Consider the following 23,086-nt stretch of genomic DNA (forward strand, 5'->3'; position numbering starts at 1 on the left):
TTTTCGATTTTTTCCCTGGGGGGGCAAACCCCAGACCCTCCTAGAGGAGGCCCCATCCCCCACATAAAACAAATCCAATTAAACCACTAAAGCGGGCTATTCAATTGGCGGCCCCAGGGCCGGGTCCGGCCCCTGAGGGATTTTGTACAGGCCCGTGGAGTGAAGTGTAGTTATTACATATGGGTAGTCTCATACATCGCATGACTATGGTTAATTGTACATTCTTTCGTACGGTAGGAGGCAGTAGCGGTATGCACCCCTTTCAGCCATGGTGGCAAAACAGGTAGAATATCTACCTGTTTCGGCCGGACATATATTTTGGGGAACCACACATGACCAATCAAAGCCGCCCATTCGCGCTCTAGTGCCGCGCTCTGACTTTCTTTCAAGCCAAGCGCAAAGTTTGGCTAACAAGAAAAATGTCTCTCACTACCTTAAAAAAAAGAAAAGTTGACTCAGAGAACAGGCAGTTCAACAGTGAATGGACAGAGAAATACGCGTTTATTGCCGTTGATGCGAATCCTGTGTGTTTAATCTGCAACGAGTGCCTTGCCGTGTGCAAAGAGTATAATTTGAGAAGGCATTTCAAGACAACGCATGCTAACTTTGATGCTACTTTCCCTCCGGGCTCTGCTGCTCGGGGGCAGAAGATAACGGGGCTTACATCTTGTTACGAGCAAAGACGTCGCATTTTGTTTCGGGCCTGTACAGATCAAGAGAGAGCAACTGCGGCGTCGTTACGAGTGGCATGGATATTGGGCAAAAAGAAAAAGCCGTTTACAGACTCAGAGACAGTCAAGGAGTGTATGCTGGCATCCATTGAGGAGGTGGTAACAGATGAGAAAACCCGAAAAAACATTATCGATTTGATCAAGCAAATTCCAATTTCTGACACGTCAAATATGAGGAGAGTCGAGTCCCTTGCATCGGACGTTTTCGAGACGCTTTTGGACAAGCTGAGGAAGGCCGAGGTGATGTCTTTGGCCGTGGATGAGTCGACTGATAACAGTGATGTTGCACAGCTGTGCCTCTATGTGCGATTTTTTGATGGGGAATGTTTTCGTGAGGATCTGCTTGGACTAATTCCCATGGAGGGGCACACTACCGGTGAGATTATCTTCACTAAAATTGCTTCATTCTTTGAGGAGAACAACTTGGATTTGGCACGCGTCAACATGTTGGTGACGGATGGTGCGCCCTCGATGGCGGGCAGGGATCAGGGGCTCGCCGGCAGGATGGCAGCTGCGGCTCCGCAGGTGAGATCTCTGCATTGCCTCATCCACCAAAGCCTCCTGTGTGCCAAGCTCAGTGGTGAGTTAAAAGAGACCATGGACTCTGTTATGGCAATCATAAACTTCATCGTTGTACCTCCAGTTTACAGCACCGACTTTTCCGCAAGCTGTTGACTGACATGTCTGCTGAATATAAAGATTTGCTCATTCACAATGACATTAGATGGCTTAGCAAAGGAAACGCTTTGAAACGTTTTTGTGAACTAAAAGAGGAGATTCTGGTGTTTCTCCGGTCTTCAAAATTGAAAAAAAGCTGGCAAGTTTCTGTCTCTGATGGAAAATGATGAGTTTAATGCCGCTGTTTGCTTTTGAGTGACGTTTTCCATCATTTGAACCAACTTAACATGGAGTTGCAGGGCAGAGATAAAACAGTCGCAGAACTTGTGGAGAAACTTCATGCTTTTCAAAGAAAGCTCTCACTCTTCTCTGCTGATCTTTGTCCAGCCAAGATGCTCCACTTCCCACATTGAGGAAATCTGGCCTGCAAATTACTGAGGTGATGTCAGGGTTTATTGATTCATTGAAAAACAACTTTGCCACTAGGTTTGCGGGATTTCAGCATCTCTAGTGAAGTGATGAGATTTGTGAAGGACCCTTTCTGTGTGAATGTTGAGGCAGACTTTGCATTGAAAGGGAAGGAGCTGGTATCGTCATTGGATGAGGGGTCTTTTCAACTGGAAATCATTGACATTCAGTCATCAGATGACTTGCGACAGTCATTACAGCAAGCAGGTTTTGAAAAATTCTGGACCCGTGAAGTCAGCCGAGAGAAATTTCCACATTCAAGGGGTCTTGCACTTTTTCTTTTGACAATGTTTGGCTCAACATACACTTGTGAGTCATCATTCTCACACATGAATGCCATTAAAACTCACAATCGCATATCCCTCACTGACCAGCATCTGCAACACTGCTTGCGCATTGCCTTGACAACATATACACCTGACTTCACTGCTCTTGCCAAGTCAAAAAAATGCCATTTCTCTCATTAGATGACAAATGTTGGCAAACTACATGCAAGGTAACAGGCATAATTAGTCAAGCAAGAAATGAGGATTTTGAACACTATGATGCAATTAACATGTTTGTCACTCCATGTTATGCACTTCAATTTTTCTTGATGTAGTATTATTGCTGAATGCAGTTTGAAATCTTTTGCCTTGATAAAGTGCCATGCACTGTTATGTTGTTTTAATTCTATTCTGTACCACACTATGCACTTTGGTTTTATTTTGTTGGTCGTTGCCTGTCACTCAAATGACTGCATTCTTAAATATCTGTGATATGGCTGACCTAGACTGATTGTTAAGGTGTCTGATTTATGTTCAAACTGGACAAAGTGAGTACAGTAGTAGTCCATGTGAGGATTTATGGGGCAGTCTATTTTATTTTTTTAGAAGGAAAAAGCGTGTGTTGTATTAAGTTTCCATTTAGCTGCATTTCTATTTTCAACCAGTGGAGAACGGGGACAGTTTGATATTTCTGAGGATTATTTCCCTCTTTACTTGTAACACTGAAATGTATCTCTTCATTGTCAATTGAGGATAATGAGCTGTAAATTTTGTACAGTTATGTGCAATTAAGTGGATGTTTTCTGTTAGTTAACTGCATTTCTCTAATTGTCTGTCTCTGATTTTTCAACATTGTATTGTCTTTTGAATGGAACAATGTCATGGACCTGTGTGTCTTAGTGTACCACAATATGCATACGTTGTTCTGCATTTACAAAATAGAATATATTGACTCCTTCAGTATGTTGTTGTAATTTCTTTATTTGTTACTATAATACTCATATTCTCCGGCCCCTTATTTTGCCTCAGTTTCATGAACTGGCCCCAATTCCAAATTAATTGAATAGCCCTGCACTAGAACATCAGGGAGTCACATCTTTCAAATTTATCTTTGTAGATGTGAGTTTTCTTTTCACTTACTGAAATGACTCATATTGTTTTAGGCGAGGAATGGCTCCTGGCTAGAGCTTCAGAAGGCAGGACATGACAGATTACACATCTGTCACATAGTCAGTTTGTATTCTTAAATACCAAGTCTCTTGCTGTTCCTTGACTAGTTGGCCACCCCTGCTTTGCATCGCTCCGGGTATGTAGAAAAAAAATCTGTTATGCACCTTTGCATTGCGCTATAATGTCAAAATTTGGACCTGAATCCAACAATAACATTACTTGACTCTCACATACATTGGTTTTCAGTTAAAAATGTTGGTTAGGGGTTAGTTACTGCTTGAAAAAATGAAAAGAATTGTTATTGAGATGGAGGCAGATGAAGTGTTTATGACCCATCAATGATGACAAAAGGAGACATCCTCTGTCGGGGGTCTGATTTAAAGGAAATGGTACTCTTTAAAACGTTAAACTAATGAGGAAGAATTTGACAAATCAACCAAAAACTTGCTCTTTTAAATCTGTATCTGTCAAGTCCTGACCATTCCCTGACCGGGAATAGAACCCCGGCCGCGGCGGTGAGGGCACCAAATCCTAGCCATTAGACCATCAGGGAGTTAGATCTATCAAATTTAATTTAACATATTGTTGGTTATATTGTTTTAGGCAAGAAATGGCACATGGTTAGAGATTTAGAAGGCAGTGGTGCAAAATGCAAAACTGCCTGTTTCGATTTAATTACATGGTAATAATACAAAAACAGAGGTGTAGTGATTACTTGGAAATGCTTCCGGTAGTTTCTGAAATAAAAACCATGAATCAGTGGTGGAAAATGCAAAACTGCCTGTTTCAATTTTATTACATGGTAATATTAGATTAACAGAGGTGCAGAGATTACCTGGAAATACTTACCATGAAATATGTCTTGTCCTTCACGTACGTAACGCTGTGCAATCTGACCAGCAGCTAAACACCTTCCACCATCAAGCACTGGCGACCGGGATCCTTGTAACACGTTTATTTGAGTAACAAAGGGTGAAACTGGGAGAAAACACAATGACCAGTTACTTAGATAGTAATGAGTCACAGATATTAAACAAAGATAATTGTAAAAACAATATAACTACAGGCTGATTTTTACAGGCTAGCAAAAATGTAAGATGAAATAAAGAAACACGTAATGTATTGTTATACAGTGTACGTAGTATAACCTATGTTGGGTATCTAAATAAACTAAGATATACTTACATGTGGCATTACCCAAGATAAAAGTGGCAAACTAGCTTACTGAAGTATACCGTCAGTTAGGGCTGAACAATATTGTGTTTTAGCATTGACATCGCGATGTGCGCATGCGCGAAAGTCACATTGCAGGACGTTACGATGTTGACGTTAATACTTTTTTGCTGCTTGATAGAAAAGTAACCTTTCACCGTTTCTCCTTTACATGATTATTACCATCCGACCGTTCCCTTTAAGACAGGTAGCCATGTGGGCAACGTGTGGATGTGACGTTAGTCGACGGGGTTTGGTATGGGAAGTGAGGCTCTCCGTGTGTAGAAAAGTAGCCTACCGTTGGCAACAGCTGCCTCTGACACAGTGATGTCATAGTATTTGATGGGTAGTAAGTGACGCTACAGTAGTTGGTGTTTATGTTCTCCTCAAATACAAACTAAACCCCCTGATTAATGCAACATAATCACAACGTCTCCCGGCCATTTCCTACTGCAGAAAGCTGCTACCAGCCAGGCTAAAGCTAATATAGTTAGCTTAAAGAAACAAGCAGAAAGCTGCTACCAGCCAGGTTAAAGCTAATATAGTTAGCCTAAAGAAACAAGCAGAAAGGCGCTACCAGCCAGGCTAAAGCTAAAATAGTTAGCTTAAAGAAACAAGCAGAAAGCTGCTACAGCCGGTCTAAAGCTAAAATAGTTATCTTAAAGAAACAAGCAGAAAGCTGCTACCAGCCGGTCTAAAGCTAATATAGTTAGCTTAAAGAATCAAGCAGAAAGCTGCTACCAGCCAGGCTAAAGCTAATACAACTAGCCCAAAGAAACAAGAGGCATGCAGGTCTGGTCAGTTTATCAAACTGACGAACTGGCCTCGCTAGTCGACCACAACCTGAAATTTAGAGGAAGCAACATGCAGTCACTGTCATTCACGTTAACTGTTAAAAAGTGTTGAGATAATTAAAGGTATTTACAGTATTTAGAAGCGGGCTAGATGCTAGTAAGCTTATGCTAGCTTTCATGCTTCATAAATAAGCCGGACAGAGTTGTCCCTCATCTGGAGATAAAAACCCTGCTGCCCCCTCCCCCCCATCCTGTTGGCGCAGAGCTCCACAGACTAAGTCCACAGGTACAACTTAGTTTTGCACCAAATGTATCGCAAGAAGTGTTGCAAAAGTCGAGGGTGCAGACTCGCCGCTGTGGAAAAGTGACTGAAGTGAAAAAAAAATTAAATAAAGTAATTTTATACAAGTACAGAATTTTTTTCTACAAGCTGTCAAATCATATTCTCTAAGTGCTCACATCACATCTACGCGCTCTCACATTAGCACCATATTTACCTTCATATTCTTTGTTGAACTTTATTGCTTTACAAACACCAAAGCAAGTAAGCGCTGTGACTAACATTACTCTTCTGAAGTGATTTTGGAGAGGGAAATTAGGTAGAAATACTCTGGTTGACTAGCATGACACCATTGTATTCATATAATAATCAATCCAGGTTAAACTGAAACACTGGAGCTCCAGGTGCTGCAGACGCAGACGGTCCGCCGTCACGTGGGGCTCGGCCAGCGGGGAAACATCGCTAGAAATCTCCGCTGCCGACCTCAACGGGATCTGATCTCCAGCGAGACATGGAAAGCTCCAGACCCGATAGCAGCGGCGCAACCCCCCGGGAGCCCACCGCCAGTGTTGGTGGAATAGCAAGCTAGCGTTAGCAAACTAACCAACCAGCCTGCTAAAAAAAATAAAAATGTAATTTAAAAGGCACGCATTATACCCATTGATGGCGGTCCGTCCGTGGCTGCAAGACCTGGAGCTCACCGCCAGTGTTTCAGTTTGACTGTTTAAAGTGTTAGGATAATTAAAATGTATTTATTTATAAGCGGTGTTAGTTTGCTAACGCTAGCTTGCTAATCCACCAACACTAGTGGTGAGCGGGTCTGAAGCTATCCATGTCCGTCTGCAGCTGGAGGACCTGGAGCTCACCGCCAGTGTTTCAGTTTGACTGTTAAAAAGTGTTGAGATAATTAAAAAGTATTTGTTTGGAAGCAGGCTGGCTGCTAGTTAGCTAACGCTAGCTTCCATGCTACATAAATAAGCCGGACAGAGTTTCCCTCACAGAAAAAAACACAGGTAAAATTAAAAAACACTGCATAAGCTTTGCTACTGTGTGTTTATTTAAATATAGGTACACCTACATGTAGGGTGACGAGATTGCAATATAAGCCTGTATATAAATATTAGGACTATCCATATGTCAAGGGTGTATATTAGGCGGTGCAGTACAGCCCGATCCAGCAGAGGAGAGTTCTAGCCCAACCAGGCTCCTCTCTTTACATTGTAAGCCTCACTGGGTGTCCAAACTAAAATGATAAGAGGCAACTTGGTAGACTCCTTACTGATGTTTATAGCTGTACTCACAATGCCCTTTTTTTTTTAAAAACACCAGCCAATCACAAGTCTTACATGTGAATAATCAATGTGTGAGTAATAAGGGAGCTCAAATAAAAGATAGTTGCAAGGTCTACCAAATGTTTAACTTTACTACCCGTAAGCTGTTGGAACCTTGGTTGCCACAGGGTCCCAAATCTCCCCTCAAAATGTCAATCACAGACACTGAAGCGTGCTGGGCCCATAACCCAGAGGTTGAGGGATTGAAACCATCCTCTTCTAATTCCTGTGCTTTGTATCAGTATCAAGTCTATTTCCAGTCTGTTGATGTTTAACAAAGCATCTGATGTTGCAAGTGTCTGAAGTGAAATGTCTCCACCTGCTGAAGAGTAAACTTAATGGCATGTTGAGATTATTTCACCCATAAAAAAAGAAACTACAGTGCTCATACCTTTTATTCCCGCTGTAACACCCATAAAAACTGGAGTGTAATACAGTAAATATACTACACTACAGGTAATAAATACTGTAAATAGAAACTGTAAAACATGTACGTTTAAAGTGCTTTCTACCAGTCAGATTATCACAGGAGGTAATATCTTCTGCAGCTCTTTTAAAGACTCTACCATAATACCTGCTGGAGATGCCAGGTCCTCATACATGTAAAGCATGAGCTCTACCACTGAGCTACATCCCCTGAAGATTTTGAAATTCTTTTGACTTTTTTCTGAGATAGACTTACACTTATCTTTATTAATCCTTTTGGGATGACTCCCGCAAGGAAATTGAAATATGCGGTGGCTTGAAATCAAACCTGGGCAAAATGCTTGCACTGCTACGATATAAATCATAGTTGAAAAGTAACACACCCGTTGCCTTTCTGCTGGACAATACAACGTTCACTGCAAATCTTGTAACACAGATTGATAAGAAATACATTGGTGGAGACTGGTTGCTTCCAGTACCTATGAGATAAGACAGTATTGTTTATGAAGGCACATCTGCGATTTGGTATACTCTGATGTGTCATTGGTTTGGTACCACTCTTAAAAAACAGCGCTCGTTGTCGGCAGGATTCGAACCTGCGCGGGGAGACCCCAATGGATTTCTAGTCCATCGCCTTAACCACTCGGCCACAACAACATGATGAGCCCTGCTAGGACTGTTTGCAGAAATGTTCCTGTAGCACCTCAACACACCATATAATGCCTAAGCTGCACTTGCAAAATAGCAGGGTGTTCATATACTTATTTTCGTCACTGTAAGATTCCTATACATTGTGTATGGTAGCCTTTACAATGTTATTTATTTATTTTATTACCACACACACAGCCTTAGCAGAGCTAACCCCCCCCCCCCCCATCTTTATCCTGATGCTTGATTGTAATAAAGCATCAACAGAGAGAAGTTGTCTCCGTTGGTGTTTTAACAGACACACCTGGGCCAAATTGAAAACCAGATTCAGCTTTAAATCTTTTTAAATCCTAATCTAGTCCTCATTAAGTTTCAAATAATTTCACAGGAGTTAGTTATTATTTTTGATCATCAATACCAAATTGAATCTAATTGGATGGGAACATACACAGACTTCTCACAAAATCCCACTTGAATTCATGTCTTGCTACTCGGTCAGAATCTTATTAACCTGGAGTCCCAGTCTCTGTCACAAGAAATAAGCTATATGTTTATATATGTTTTAGACCTATTGGCAGACAGACATTTAAAATGTAGGCAATGGCAAATAAAGAATAAAGAATAAAGAGCCTTTTGCTGTCTGCGCTCAGCTTCAAACAACAATGTTAAAAACAACAGACAAAGCCAGAAATCTTGGTGTAGTCATGGACTCAGACCTGAACTTTACCAGCCACATTAAGACAATAACAAAGTCAGCCTACTATCACCTTAAGAATATATCAAGGGTTAAAGGACTTATGTGTCAACAGGATTTGGAAAAACTGGTCCATGCCTTTATCTTCAGTAGACTTGACTACTGTAACGGGGTCTTTACAGGTCTCCCTAAAAAATCAATCAGACAGCTACAGCTGATTCAGAACGCTGCTGCTCAGGTCCTCACTAAGACCAAGAGACTGGATCACATCACTCCAGTTCTGAAGTCTTTACACTGGCTTCCTGTGTCTCAAAGAATTGATTTCAAAGTACTCTTGCTAGTTTATAAATCACTTAACGGTTTAGGTCCAAAATATATTTCTGATCTGCTACTACACTATGACCCCCCCAGACCTCTCAGGTCATCTGGGACAGGTCTACTTTCTGTCCCCAGAGTCAGAACTAAACAGGGTGAAGCAGCTTTCAGTTTCTATGCTCCTCATATCTGGAATAAACTCCCAGAAACCTGCAGATCCGCTGCTACTCTCGGTTCTTTTAAATCAAGGCTGAAGACCTTCCTTTTTGATGCTGCCTTTCTTTAAATGACTGCTCATTTCTTTAAATTTCTTATGCTGCACTGTAACTTTTATTCTTGTGTTTTATGTGTCTATTTTTTTTAACTGTCTATTCATGTGTTTTACCGGTTTTTAATGCTTATGATTTTTAACTGTTTTTACTAGTGTTTTATCTGTTTAACTGATTTTGTGTAAAGCACTTTGAATTGCCCTGTTGCTGAAATGTGCTATACAAATAAAGCTGCCTTGCCTTTTCTCAATGTCCACTGAAGTTTCTCAGCGTGCTCTCTAGTAACATCAGCAAGGCTACTTTTACTTTCATACTTTAAGTAAATTTCCAAGCCTGTACTTTGTTACTTGTATTTGAGTAAAGAAGTTAAATCAGTACTTCTACTTTTACCAGAGTATTTGTTAACACAATTAAGTCTACTTCTACTTGAGTACGGGAAGTCAGTACTTTGAACACGTAACTTCATCCGTCTTTGCTGTTGCATTGCGTTAACAAATAACTACGTTTGTGTAAAGTAATCGACAGGCTTTATGCCCAGGTTGAGTAGGGAGGGAAATGTAATGCATACCCCTACGTTTTTTCTTCTTCTAACATTTATCATGAAACGAGGAAGCGGTATAGAGCCCTAGTAAACAAAAAGTGAGAAAAACAGCAGTGAGAGAAACAAATCAAGGGACTGGAGAGCAGGAAGAGCCAGAGGAGTTCTGGGAGTTTGGAGAGAGGGCGTGTGATGAAAGTGAGGGCTCTGACACAGAGAGGGATATTCCAGAGGGTGAGGAAGATGAAGAAGAGGGTGAGGAGAATGAAGAAGAGAGTGAGGAGAAGAAAACATAAATGGGACAGAGAGAGGAACAGCCAGAGGGACAGCAAGTGGATCCATGTGGATCAAGTACTGCACCGTCAGGTTTGTGATGAAGAAGGTTCTTACTATTTTCAAAGCAGTTCAATTACAATTTCGTTGTAGGTCTGCTGTGTGTCCTTAAAATGGGGCTTTCTGCTGTCAAATTCTTTTTTTTGTTTGAATATGGCTCTGTTTCTTTTTTTTCTTGGCCTACATTTTGAAATGCATGCAGGTACACATGCATACAGTGGTACTATAACAGATTGCCACCCTGGTGACTTTCTTCCATGTCTCCATGTCTTCATATATTTGGGCTGACAGTTGAGAAACCTTCCCTTGTTAACTATGACATGGATGACTGAGAACCTACTGTATCGTGACATGTTTAATTTACTATATTATAATTTTTGAGACAGGTCCTACAAAGTATTTGTTGGATCAGTCAGGATGGCCGAGCGGTCCAAGGCGCTGCGTTCAGGTCGCAGTCTCCACTGGAGGCGTGGGTTCAAATCCCACTTCTGACATCTACTGTTTTTCTGAGACATGATATTGGGAATAAAGCAGTTCTATGTATTTAAGAGGACATGAATGTGCGCAAGAAACTCAATGGCCACTACAGGGTTTTGTGGGCATCTTTATTGTCAACAGATGTAAAGTTACCATGTGTTTGTACACAGTAGACATATCTACTGCTGTCTTCACTGTCTGTGGCAAGTCCTTTAAAACCTGTTCTTGACTTGCTTTTTCCCACATCCTCTGAACGCTTAGCTAACTAAATGACTTAAGTTGGCCAATAATTGTTGTGATTGTTGTGTGCCTTTAATACCACACATGTGGATATTATGAAAGAAACTGCCTAGCAAACCCTTGCAACACTTTTAAAGGTTCAATGGTGTAATGGGTAGCACTCTGCACTGTGAATCCAGCGGTCTAAGTTCAAGTCTCAGTGGAACCTGTTTCTAAGTCACAGTATAGGTGAAAAAGATCAACCTTTCAACTTTTCACATCTAGTTTAAAGTAAGCTAACAGAGTTATTCTCCTTGGTCATTTAGACTGTAAACAGTACGTTGGTGGGGTCATGTTGAGGAGTCACCTGGTTGTTAATGTAATTGGAAGGAGCTCCAAATTTGACAGTATTGACTGGAAGTGATAGGCTTTGAGAAACATGGGGGATACACACTTTGCATTCAGTCTCGTAATCACCATAAAAATTAGGTATCACTGAAATTTGAACTTGTGTTGCTGCAGTCAGAGTATACAGTGTTCATCCTGAATGGGCCAGGATAGTGCATCAGAATTGCTTGTTGAATGGTCTATTAGCTTTGGAACCCCCTTTCCCCACAGCTTTCAATTGTCAGATATGGGTGGAGGAGTGGGCACTGTGTCCAACCCTTTCTGTGTAAAAAAACCCACTAAAGAAGTCTCTTGGATTAAAGACAAAACCTCTGCGGAGAACCTTTTACCAAATCCAGGTGCCCTTGGCATAGTTCTGATCTTTTGGGGTAATAGCATGGATCAGGAACCAACACATCTGGACTCAATGTGGGCAATGTACGACAATATTTGACACATTTAGACCATGAAGACAGTTATTAGTTTATTTCCCATTTGGCAGGTGTAATTGTGGACTCAGTTGGACATTTTGAAGATAATTGCACAATATTGACCCAATTGTCAGTCTATTTCCCATCTGGCTGGGACATTTCTGGATTCAGGTGGACATTGTAGACAGAAACATTGGTGGATCTTGATTCCCACCATAGGATTTGGCCTGTATTGCACATTGCTTTCACATCCCGTGCAATGTATTGCCATTGTCAAGCACATTGCCACCCTGGTGACTTTCTTCCATGTCTCCATGAACGCCCAAATATTTGGGCTGACAGTTGAGAAACCTTCCCTTGTTAACTATGATATGGATGACTGAGAAACTATATCATGACATGTTTAATTTACTAAATTATAATTTTTTAAACAGGTCTTACTGAAAGTTTATTGGATCAGTCAGGATGGCCGAGCGGTCCAAGGCGCTGCGTTCAGGTCGCAGTCTCCTCTGGAGGCGTGGGTTCAAATCCCACTTCTGACAACAATTGTTTTAATTTGGAACTAATCTCTGAGAGTTGATATTGGGAATAAAGAACTTAGCAGTTCTTTGTATTTAAGAGGACATGACTCTGCACGAGAAACGCGATTGCAAGTACAGCGTTTTGTGAGCGTCTTTAAACCGATGGATATGATTAAAACCTGTATACAGCCCAACCACTTACCAATCACATCACTGGAAAGACAGCATGACTTGAGGGTAGTGGATGTCGATTTGTCAAAATAAGCTGCCAGAACATGATTTTCCTCAAGAACATTACTTTTCACGGTGCTGTCAACAATTACGGCAGTTATATCATGATTCATCTCACCATGGAAATCAGGTTGAGGGTCATAATTTCTTGTTGCATCACCCTTTCTGATTGTCTACCCTTGTGTCACCAGCAAAGGAGATTAGCAGAGGATGGTTTCGATCCATCGACCTGTGGGTTAAGGGCCCAGCACGCTTCCGCTGAGCCACTCTGCTGAAAATCACCCAAGGTGGTACTTGAACCCGCAATCCCTGGTTTAGGAGGCCAGTGCCTTACCCATTAGGCCACTGGGGCTTAACAACAACCAAATACACCAGTTCAGGAGAAATACAAGTACAGTTCTGGAGATCTTGCATTCACAAGAATCGGATGGACAGACATGAAGACGCAGTCACCTTGACATTGAACCTTTGACCCCCAAAATCTCATCATTGATTTACGAGTTCTTGTGAATGTTTTTGCAAAATTTGAAGAATACGGCTTGAAGGAACCCTCTTTTCAAGAGTTTCCCTTCACGGATAAATAAAGTATTTCTGATTCTGATGTAGAGATGGACAGACGACCCACAAGCATAATAACTTCTTGCCGAGACATAACAAGAAAAAAAAAGAAGATGTTGGGGAGACAGAGTTAAGCCCTGACAGAATAGAGAACTTCAGACAAAAGTTGTGAAATAGTGCCAAGTGTGACCAGAAGAATTGGAAAAAAAACCTTCTCTTTTCTCCTGTTTTGTACACAACCCAAAGTTTTACAAAACAAAAGATAACTTTCACCGAATCCCTCAGTTAAATCACAGTCAATATTTGTCCAATTTAAATCATTTATCCAACAGAATTGAAACTTTAACTTACCCCGCTGTTTGAAATTGCTTCCTTGTCGTTTGGATTTCAGAGTGGACTCAGCGAGCCCTCAGTGGTTTCTGACCCTCTGTCTCTCAAAGATGTTTGGTGAAGTTTAGAGGCAGGTGATCATCAGATCCCTGGATGCATGCCCTCATCAGTCACCGGTGGAGTCCCTTTCTGATTCCTCCTTGAAATCCTATTTGTGACGCCAAACTGTAGTAGAAGTTTCTTGTTACAGCAAGGGAGGAATTTGGCTGGAATTAAGACTCTGTATATAGAATAAAGACTGAAGGCTGCAAACTGAATCAAAGTTTAGTCTCCGGTGAAAGTTTAATTGTTTTCTGCAGAGAAAAATCAAAATGACAAGAACAGCCTTCACAATGCACAAAGTTACAGAGTGACAACAGTTCTGTGTGAATACAATCAGTGATACACTTCATTATATCCAGTGCCCCCAGAGGCGAAAAACCCTTGTTTGGAAAAAAGTTTAATCTCAAACATAACAATCAGTGGACCTCAGGCAGACAGTTAGTTCCATTAAGTATTTCTGAATCTGCCCTCCTTGTGTCAAGTGTCTTGACCGGTCGTTCTATCTTAGCTGAAAAAGAACATCTTGTCTCTTGGATAGGCCATGGTCTTGACCTGGGACCTGCTATGATAAACACAAAACTGGTTCTGTCAGACTTTAGGCCATTTGTCCTTGGAGGACAAATGCAAAGTCATAGCAAATTCAGTTGTCTCCTACAAGGAGAAGACACTGAGGAAAGATACAGAAGTCATATAATCTGAGAGTCATTGGAGATCTTATCATGAATAATTAATATGAAAATCATTGGTTAAATGTAATTTACCATTACAAGTTACTGTTTGAAAAAATGAAAAGAATTGTTATTGACATAGAGGCAGATAAAGTGTTTATGACCCATCAATGATGACAAAAGGAGACATCCGCTGTCGGGGGTCTGATTTAAAAGAAATGGTAGTCTTTAAAATGTTGGGGTTCTAGCGTTAAATTAATGAGGAAGAATTTGACAAATACAAATCAACCAAAAACAAGTCCAGGAACTTAGTCTTTCAAATGTTACACCTGCATCTGTCAAGCCCTGACCAGGAATTGAACCCAGACCGCAGCGGTGAGAGCACCAAATCCTAGCCACTAGACCATCAGGGAGTCATATCTTCCAAGTTTATCTTTGTAGATGTGAGTTTCCTGTTCACTTACTGGAATGACTCATATTGTTTTAGGCGAGGAATGGCTCCTGGCTAGATCTTCAGAAGGCAGGACATGACAGATTACACATCTGTCACATAGTCAGTTTGTATTCTTAAATACCAAGTCTCTTGCTGTTCCTTGACTAGTTGGCCCCCCCTGCTTTGCATCGCTCCACGTAAGTAGAAAGCAATCTGTTATGCACCTTTGCATTGCACTAAAATGTCAAAATTTGGACCTGAATCCAACAATAACAATACTCGACACTCACATACAAACACCTATAGGATTATTAGGAACACCATACTAATACTGTGTTTGACCTGATTCTTCATAGAAATGTTGGCCCATATTGATAGGATAGCATCTTGCAGTTGATGGAGATTTGGGATGCACATCCAGGGCACGAAGCTCCCGTTCCACCACATCCCAAAGATGCTCTATTGGGTTGAGATCTGGTGACTGTGGAGGCCATTTTAGTACAGTTCGGTTAATTACAGCAGCGGGGGCAGATGTCTCTTTTTGGTGGAGCACAGGTCTGCACATGTAGATTTTACACTAAGAAAGTAAAGTTAATTGGGATACTTATAGAAATATACTAAAGATGCAACCATAATGTATGTTGTTAAAATTGACTTTTATCTGTGGCTGTTGATTTCTTTGATATTTGTATTAGAAAACTAATGTGCAGACAGCCACACCTGCTGCTGCAGCTGGCCCAGCTCCGTCAACTGCTGCTGACCCTGCTGCTCCAACTGGTGCTGCACCCTCTGCTGGTCCAGTGCAGCCCAAATTATCCCTTGAAATGGTACCCAGCACTACTATTTAATGTAAAATCATTTATATTACATTATATTATAATATAGTGTTTAATGTTCTTCTCAATAATGAGGGAAGGCAAAATGTTAACACAGTACAACTTTAATTTCAGGAACAAAGGCCAACAGCCTAAACTTTCAGCTGTTTCTGCTAGAAGGCCTGAGCAGGTGGAACCAGGACCGGGCTGCACAGTCTCTAGCCACCAAACCATTGCATCTCCTTGTATTTTTTCACAGCCTCCTGCTTCTGGTCCTCTGTTGTTCTTCCCTCAAGCCCCAGGAACTTTGTTTGCCATCTTTAGGACTTGGATAGAGAGAAAATGCGTTAGTGACAGCGTTCATATGTCCTTTCTTTGTTTTCTGTCTTCTCTGGAGTTAACTGTTGATGCACCCTCTTTTTTTCTTTTTTTTTTACATTTGGCTTCTTTCAACCACTGATTAGAACATTGCTTATTTTTCTCTATTTATATCAGATCTTGAGTGCTTTTCATTTTTGCCCCTCAAACATTTTTCTTCTTTTCTTCTAAATCCTGTTTTAGCATTCTAAGTTTACCTGTACTCAAAGAACCATTTTCAAGAAACCCAAATTCTGACGCCCTACATTAGGGGTGATCCGAGTATCCGGCTGAAACGAGTATCCGGTACGGATAAAGCACTTTTGCAGAGTACAAGTATTATCCGAGTAATATGAGTCAATATCCGTGCTCGGATTGAATAAAACTCCTCAACTGGCCGCGCAGCGTTCTGTGATAATCACAGCGCCCCCCCCCCGCCTACAAACCCGCTCGGATCAATCACACACACACAGAACATGGAGAAATGCTCTCTCTCTCTCTCTCTCTCTCTCTCGCTCGCTCTCCCGCTCCGTCAGGCAGGCAGTCGGGTCTGCGGATCTGTTCCGTTAACGTTTAGGGTTTCTTCAGCTTCAGGTTTGTTTTTAACTTCGGTTTGTAGTCCTTACATAGTAACCAGTAGATTTCTGGTGAACGTGGGGTTGTAGTCCTTACATGGTAACCAGTAGATTTCTGCTGAACGTGGGTTTCAGACATGCTGCTTGTTTTAAATGCGACTCCAGTTGCGTCTCTGCCATCGGAGATTTTTTTTTTTTTACTGTCAGCTGCCCCCGCCCCCTCTCTCTCTGTGTCTCTCTCTTACACACACACACACACACACACACACACACACACACACACGGTGTGGAAATAAAAATAAAAAAGAACCAAAAAAAAAATAATCACACTGATCATAAAAAAAATAAAAAGTAAAAGTTATATTGAGTATGAAAACTCTTTTTCATTACATTTTACTTCATAATTGCAACCGCATGTGTTGTATTCATTGTTGCAAAACGTTCTGTATATAGTTTGTTTGTAACCATGACAACACCACTGATCTGAAGCTTGATGCTGTCATGTAAATAGTTTCAAATCAACAATAAATATAACAATTTTGATCAACTTATATCAATTACAGGCTTAAATAACATACCGGTTAAAGCCCCGCACATTTCAAGAGAACCCGACCCCCTTCCTGGTTAAATCTGACCACTTCCGGTTTAGGCCCCGCCCAGTCCGAGTACGGATCGGATACATATAATTCATGTGGTAAACAGATACAGATACAGATACAGATAATGCTGTACTCGCTCATCCCTACCCTACATGGAGGAGTAATGGCTCTTTACAGTGAAAATGCAAAAGAAGATGTTCACATATTCAGTCCAGGTAAATGCTCAGCCCATATTCACACAGACCTAAACCTACTCACTTAATGCTGGTTACAATATTCTAATAATCAACAATGCCAGAGAAAAATGACAAAGTGTGATAACATTTTTTAATAAAGTTTGGCATTTTTTAATAAAGTATTGGCTTTTTCTTTGCGAAGGTTTTTTTTTTCGATTGGTGAAAGCTTCCTTTCGGCACTTTGAAGTAGAAAATCAACAAATAATTGTGATAATCTATATTGATCAAACTAATCGTGATTATAACTTTGGCCATAATCGTGCAGCCCAAAGAGATCTAATGTTTTATCAAACCAGGTTGTGCAAGTAACCTTTCTGCTGACTTCTTGTCAAATAAAGCAATTAACATCACTCAAAGAAAGCTAATGCGATGGCTGGGAATCAAACCCATGTTAACTGCTTGGAAGGCACCAATGCTCACCACTATACCACCATCACTGCACGATGCAAAGTTCAAATCTTGTAATACATCTGGGCATTGAGACTGGAAGTGCGCTCTATCACTGAGCTACAGTCCCTGATGATTCAGAAAATCCCCCCAAGGGGTCCTGCGTTATCACATCAACAAGAATGGGAAGTGTGTTCTGTATGTTATCTCCCTTCGATAGCTCAGTTGGTAGAGTGGAGAACTGTAGGGGCATGAACCTGAAATCCTTAGGTCGCTGGTTCAAATCCGGCTCGAAGGAGCAGTCCTTTTTTAAGAGTTTCCCTTCACAGATCAATAAAATGTTTCTGATTCTGATGTTGAGATGGACAGACAACCAAAAGCATAATACTTCTTGCCAAGACAGAACAAGAAAAAAAAGAAGATGTTGGGTAGACAGAGTTAAGCCCCGACAGAATAGAGAACTAGGCAAAAGTTGTGAAAGTCGCACAGCTGTTTGGCGACTGCTTTCTCAAGAATCTTAAAAAGAAATGGAAGGTTGGATATAGGTCTATAGTTGGCTAAAACATCTGGATCAAGGTTGGGCTTTTTCAGAAGAGGTTTAATTACAGCTACTTTAAAGTACTGTGGTACATAGCCTGTTAATAAAGACAGATTGGTATATCTAGTAAAGAAGTGTTGACTAATGGTCAAACTTCTTTAAGTAGCCTAGTCGGGATGGGGTCTAAGAGGCAGGTTGATGGTTTAGATGAAGAAATAATTGAATTAAATTGATAAAGATCAAGTGAAGCAAAGCAGTCTAAACACGTATCTGGTTTTACTGATGTTTCTAAGGTTCCTGACTTTAGAGATAAGTCAGTGCCAGTTAAAGGCAGGTCTTGGTGAATTTTGCTCCTAATAGTTGTAATTTTATCATTGACGAATCTCATAAAGTCGTTACTACTAAGAGCTATGGGAATACTTGGCTCAATAGAGCTGTGACCATCCGTCAGCCTGGCTACAGTGCTGAAAAGAATCCTCACTTCACTTCGTTCACCGTTGCATTGTTTTCACTTTTCAGAACCGGAGCTACAGTACAGCTAATTCTACAGTCTATGGTTCAGGTCACATTTATATGCAGGTTATATAAAGAAAAAGCGATCACAGAGGTTCTGTAGTGTAGTAGTTATCACATCTGCTTTACACGCAGAAGGTCCTGGGTTCAATCCCCAGTGGAACCAAATTTAAGGTTTAAAGTAAGAACTATGTCCTGTTATCACCTGGCAGGCGTCCCTTGAAAAGTCTTAAAATTGGAGTGAACTATACTCGACAATCAAAAAAAACATGCTCCAAAGACATATTGTCTATCTGAAAGACTTCTTCAGTGCTCTTGCATTAGTTTTACTTCTTAGAACCTGACCTCCATCCATTTATTTACAGTATGGTTCTGATTATGTTAAAAATAACAGTATTACAGAGGTTCCATAGTGTAGTAGTTATCACGTCTGCTTTACACGCAGAAGGTGCTGGGTCAATCCCCAGTGGAACCAGACTTATGCCTTAAAGTAAGAACTATGGATTTGGTACCAAATGGGAATTGTTATTTAAAAAGTCTTGAGAAAGAATTGAATGCAATAATAAATATAAGCCCATGTCTTTTCAGAACCTCGCCTCAAGCCATTATTTTCCTGTATTGTTCGATTTTGTTAAAGATGCAGTACGTCAGAGGTTCCATAGTGTAGTAGTTATCACATCTGCTTTACACGCAGAAGGTCCTGGGTTCAATCCCCAGTGGAACCAGACTTATGCTTTAAAGTAAGAACTATGGATTTGGTACCACCTGGTAATTGTTATTTAAAAAGTCTTAAGAAAGAATTGAATGCAAAATAATAAAATATAGCCCATGTCTTTTCAGAACCTCACCTCAAGCCATTATTTTTACTGTATTGTTCTGATTATGTTAAAGATGACAGTATGTCAGAGGTTCCATAGTGTAGTAGTTATCACGTCTGCTTTACATGCAGAAGGTCCTGGGTTCAATCCCTAGTGGAATCAGGCTTATGGTTTGAAATGAGAACTATGTCCTGTTACCGTTTGAAAAGGGTCGAACAACAATTGAATAAAAACCCACAGCAATGCCTTCTTTTCTCAGTCAATTAGGGCATAGTTATACATAGAATTGTAAAAATGAATGGAAAATGGACTTTCTTAAAGGTTCTTCAAATATGTTTTGTCTCTCATTCTTGGCAGTGTACCCATGAATGAAAAATATTACTGTATTATGGACTGTCTTTGTTGTTTGTCTAGTGATATATGTCAAAGGAGTGAGACAGGTTGTGCCTTTTACAGAGGTTTCATAGTGTAGTAGTTATCACGTCTGCTCTACAAGCAGAAGGCCTGGTTTTCAATCCCCAGTAGAACTGCCTCCTCTACCACTCCACCAACCCCCTGCACCCCCTCATTGCTCCTCCCCCCCCTCTTTTGTTCCACACCTCCCTTCTCACTCCCTGTAGTCAGCCCTCCTCCCATTTCCTCTCCCCCATTGAAGTGTCAATGGGGGGAAGAGGACATTCACACCTGGCCAGGTGAAAGAGACAGCTGGAAAGGTACACCAGCGCAAGGCTGCTGGCCGGACGGCATCAGCCCCAGGGTCCTGAAGACCTGCGCCAGTCAGCTGTCTGGTGTTCTCCATCACCTCTTCAACCTGAGCCTGAGCCTGAAGAGGGTGGAAGACGTCCTGCCTTGTCCCGGTCCCCAAGAAGTCGACTCCATCTGGCCTTAAGGACTACCGCCCAGTGGCTCTCAATTCCATGTGATGAAGGTGCGGGAGAGGCTGGTCTTGGCCTACCTGAGGCCGCAGGTGAGTTCTTCTCTGGACCCTCTACAGTTTGCTACCAGCCTCGACTGGGAGTGGACGACGCTGTCATCTATCTTCTGCAGCGAGCTCATTTGCACCTGGATGGTGGAGAATCACATTTTTGATTTCTCCAGTGCATTCAACACCATCCAGCCTCTGCTACTAGGTGAGAAGCTGCGGGTGATGGGTGTTGGTGCGTCCATAGTCCCTGGATCACTGACAACTGACAGACAGACCACAGTTTGTCGGTCTGGACCGTGTTCCATCTGATGTTGAGTTGATGGTGAGTGGCACGGGGGCCCCACAGGGGACTGTGTTGTCTCCTTTTCTGTTCGCCTTGTACACCACAGACTTCCAGTACAACTCAGAGTCATTCACCTACAGAAGAGTTTTCTGATGACTCTGCAGTGTTGGGTGTATAAGGGATGGACAGGAGGGAGAGTACAGGGCACTGGTGGGTGACTTTGTGGATGGTCTGGTAAGAATCACCTGCTTCTGAACGTGGATAAGACCAGAGAGATGGTGATCGACTTCAGGAGGAAGGGAACGGCTCCGCAGCCCCTTTGCATCCTGGAAGTGGAGTGGAGATGGTGAGGGAGTACAGATACCTGGGTGTCAACATTGACAGCAGGCTGAACTGGAAGGTCAACAGCACTGCCGTTTACAAGAAGGGGATGAGCAGACTCTATTTCCTGAGGAAGCTGAGATCCTTCAACGTGTGCAGCAGGATGTTGGAGATCTTCTACCAGTCTGTTCTGGCCAGGCTCTGTTGTCCTCCGCCATCTGCTGGGGGGGGCAGCAGCATCGAGAGCAGCGACACAAACAGACTGAACAAACTGATCAGGAAGGCTGGCTCCGTGATCGGCTGCAAACAGGACATTTGAAGCTGTGGTGGAGAGGAGGTCACTGATCAAACTGTTATCTATCATGGATAACACTGACCACCCTCTCCACCCCCCACTGGTCCTACAGAGGAGCTCCTTCTCAAAAGAGGCTCCGACAGTTTAAATGCAGCATGGACCGCTACAGGAAATCATTCCTACCACAGGCAATAAAACTCTTCAACGCGTCATCCCTGGGGGGTAGATGAGACTCTGAGACACCACAATATGGCAATAAGGGCAACCGGCACGATTGGTTCATTTACATTTAGCATACTTAAAAAGTTGCAGATTTTGTTTTTCCCATCTTGTACATATTTAAATATTTTCTTATATTCTTATATTTTGTCAGATTATTATTTTCATGTATATTGTATGTATGTATATTTTGTGGTTTTCACTGTGACTGACAGACCTGAAATTGGAATGAAAGAAAGAAAAACACTGACCAACTGACCTAATGGCTCTATTAGCCTACAAGCTAGCACTAACTTGTAGTCTAATAGAGCCAGTTAGTAGTGTTTAAGTGCGGGAGTGAAAACCATAGACAGTTAAAGAAGTGGACCAACAGGTCCCGTTGTTCCATGGAGACCAGTGAAGTCTATTAGAAGCGCTTTTCCGGTGTGATGCTGAGCGTTACTGCGCAGCCTCCAACTGACGACGTAAATGTGACATGAGCAACCTGTCTGAAAGTGTAACCTAAGTAATTACTGCTAACTAACATGCTAGTTAACATTAACATAGGCACAGGCTAATTACTGCTAACTAACATGCTACTTAAACATTACAGACACAGGCTAATTACTGCTAACTAACATGCTAGTTACATTAACATAGGCACAGCTAATTACTGCTAACTAACATGCTAGTTAACATTAACAGACCAGGCTAATTACTGCTAACTAAAATGTTAGTTAACCCTCTGAGCCCGAGACACGCGCCCACGAGTAAAAAAGTACCTCTGATTCATAGTTTAATAACTTTTGAACCATACAAGGGATTTACTCACTTCGGCTTTACGGAGGTCTTTTTCCGGGTCTTTCTAGCCTCTACAGGGGATTTTCTATCCAGCCTGGAACTTTTCAGCCTCTTTGGGCTTTAAATCCATACGTTATATCCAAAATTGATCCACTTTTTATCCATAATTCATCGCGTTTTGGCTCATTTTCCGCCGCTGGATCGCTACTCCACGTCTGCCCTGTCTGTCCGTCTATTGTTTCAGGAAGTACATGCCCATATATGGGAGATAAAGGCACCCCTCTTGTATGGAAGCCAGAGGGGACAAAATGCCTATAGACTCTATGAAGGCCAAATAATGCAATATTTAGACACATATTTCTTGTATAACATTGCTGTGGGTGTAATACAATATATATGACATTATTATGTTATTACTGGCTACTACTAAATGTCATGAGAGCGAAACGTCTTGACTTTTTTGGAAAAATGCATGTATTTTGTCAACTGTATATAAGTTATATGATTATTTTTTCACATGGACTCCCAAGACATATGAGAATTGTTTTAGAATGGAAAATGGCTTAGGTTTACTTATATGTCTGTGATATCGATACATATCTGGAAGATTCATTTATTTATTTATTATTTATTTATCTTAAAGGCCCTACACCATTTTTAACATGCAATGACCTCACTGCAACCCAATATTCCAATGCCCAGTTTGTCCTAAAAAAAATGATGTTCATTTCTTGACTGTAGACAACAGGTTGATGTTTTACAAGCTTTTATATAAAATAAATAAATCCAGACGGAAATTAAACTGTAAAAATGGCCTCAGGGCCCAGAGCGTTAATGCAGAACACACAATTTCTTTTGATTAACGCACATACACATCAACTTTCTTTTAGATTAATGTACATCATCTTTCTTTTTGAAAAATTAATGTAATATGTATACTACTTTTTGACACAATTTACACCTCTTTGTTAGTAA

General features: G+C 41.3%; 6 non-coding genes across 6 annotated transcripts; 5 read left to right on the plus strand and 1 right to left on the minus strand.

Annotated features, from left to right (window-relative positions):
* Positions 1 to 7,871: 7,871 nt before the first annotated feature.
* Positions 7,872 to 7,953, minus strand: trnas-aga (transfer RNA serine (anticodon AGA)). Its single transcript has one exon. It is a non-coding gene; the product is annotated as a tRNA-Ser (tRNA).
* Positions 7,954 to 10,504: 2,551 nt separating this feature from the next.
* Positions 10,505 to 10,587, plus strand: trnal-cag (transfer RNA leucine (anticodon CAG)). Its single transcript has one exon. It is a non-coding gene; the product is annotated as a tRNA-Leu (tRNA).
* A 1,479-nt stretch (positions 10,588 to 12,066) lies between these two features.
* trnal-cag (transfer RNA leucine (anticodon CAG)) lies at positions 12,067 to 12,149 on the plus strand. Its single transcript has one exon. It is a non-coding gene; the product is annotated as a tRNA-Leu (tRNA).
* A 6,414-nt stretch (positions 12,150 to 18,563) lies between these two features.
* trnav-uac (transfer RNA valine (anticodon UAC)) lies at positions 18,564 to 18,636 on the plus strand. The gene has a single exon. It is a non-coding gene; the product is annotated as a tRNA-Val (tRNA).
* Positions 18,637 to 19,122: 486 nt separating this feature from the next.
* Positions 19,123 to 19,195, plus strand: trnav-uac (transfer RNA valine (anticodon UAC)). The gene has a single exon. It is a non-coding gene; the product is annotated as a tRNA-Val (tRNA).
* Positions 19,196 to 19,377: 182 nt separating this feature from the next.
* trnav-uac (transfer RNA valine (anticodon UAC)) lies at positions 19,378 to 19,450 on the plus strand. Its single transcript has one exon. It is a non-coding gene; the product is annotated as a tRNA-Val (tRNA).
* Positions 19,451 to 23,086: the final 3,636 nt, after the last annotated feature.

The sequence above is a fragment of the Etheostoma spectabile genome, unplaced genomic scaffold (genome assembly GCF_008692095.1).
Source record: "Etheostoma spectabile isolate EspeVRDwgs_2016 unplaced genomic scaffold, UIUC_Espe_1.0 scaffold00019119, whole genome shotgun sequence".
NCBI classification, from domain to species: domain Eukaryota; kingdom Metazoa; phylum Chordata; class Actinopteri; order Perciformes; family Percidae; genus Etheostoma; species Etheostoma spectabile.